Source organism: Myotis brandtii, unplaced genomic scaffold (genome assembly GCF_000412655.1).
Source record: "Myotis brandtii unplaced genomic scaffold, ASM41265v1 scaffold532, whole genome shotgun sequence".
NCBI lineage: Eukaryota > Metazoa > Chordata > Mammalia > Chiroptera > Vespertilionidae > Myotis > Myotis brandtii.
Genome location: NW_005369955.1, coordinates 185,844 through 187,050, shown reverse-complemented (window position 1 = coordinate 187,050; position 1,207 = coordinate 185,844).

Sequence of the window (1,207 nt, the reverse complement as noted above, 5' to 3'; positions counted from 1 at the left end):
GAGGGCCTGGGACAGGGAGGGCGGTGGCCCGGCTCCCCCCAGTGCCTACCCTCCGGGGCCCTCGCCACAGCCCTGGGGTGGGGGTGGGTGGCCCCATCTGGGTGTCAGGACACGGAAGCCCTGGCTCCTCCAGGGAGCAGCTGGGAGCTGGTTCCTGTGTGTCTGACTCCAGGGTTTCCCCATTTTCCATGCAGGGGGCTTGGACGCGGGGGTGCCACGAGCCGGTGCCGGTGAGGCGGACCGGCGGGCGCCTTCTCGCTCGCGTGGGGGTAGAGCAGAGCCTTGCTTTCCCCTTTCCTGTCATCGGGTTTATTTATAGCTGCCTGGTCGTGGGTGGAAGCGTCTTTCCAAAGCTTTGCTGCAGGGAATGCCCTCCTCTGGGGGAGAAGGAGTGGGGATGGGGGTCCTGGAGGAAGTGTGCCCGGCCTCCCCCACTCCACTACCTCCTCCCCCTTCACTGCCGGCCCCTGTGGGCAGCTGTGACAGGTGTGTATACAGCAGGTGTCCCTGTGGGCAGCTGTGACAGGTGTGTATACAGCAGGTGTCCCTGTGGGCGGCTGTGACAGGTGTGTATACAGCAGGTGTCCCCTGTGGGCAGCTGCAGGTCCCACTGGGGACCCCGGGAGGCAGCGTGGGGCCTGCTCAGACCTGTTCCACCCCAGGGCCAAGGCACCCCCAGGGAGAGCCACCGTTCGGACACTGTAACAAGTTCCCCGAGCAGCCCCCGCTGCGGGTAAGAGAGCGGGTTAGCGTCAGTGCTTCTCACAGTGGCGATCCTCCTGGGAAGGTGCTGGGATGGCTCCTTGCTGAGCAGAGGGCCGGGGGGACGGCACACCTTGGGGCTCCAGGCACCGACTCCCGGGTTCCCAGGAACAGGTCCCGCGGGCCCGCCCCGCCTCCGCTTCCTCGGAACGGACCGGAGGAGCAGCGAGGATGTTTAATTAATTGCAATTACAATCTTCAAAGGAAGCCAAGAGTTGAAAGTTGTTCCTAATTACTGTGTGAGGATGTCGGCCGGCTCCCCAAATTGATTGTGTTAGAGTTTCTGATGGAGGATTAATTGAGCTGCTTCGAGGACCCACTTTGGTCCCTCCCGTCAGATGAAGCCCCGTTCAGACTGCGAAGGCGTGGCCCGAATGGCAATGAGCGCGGCCTGGAGCCCGAGGGGCCTGGAGGAGGGTCTGCAGAAGGTCTCCAGGGCCGGAGG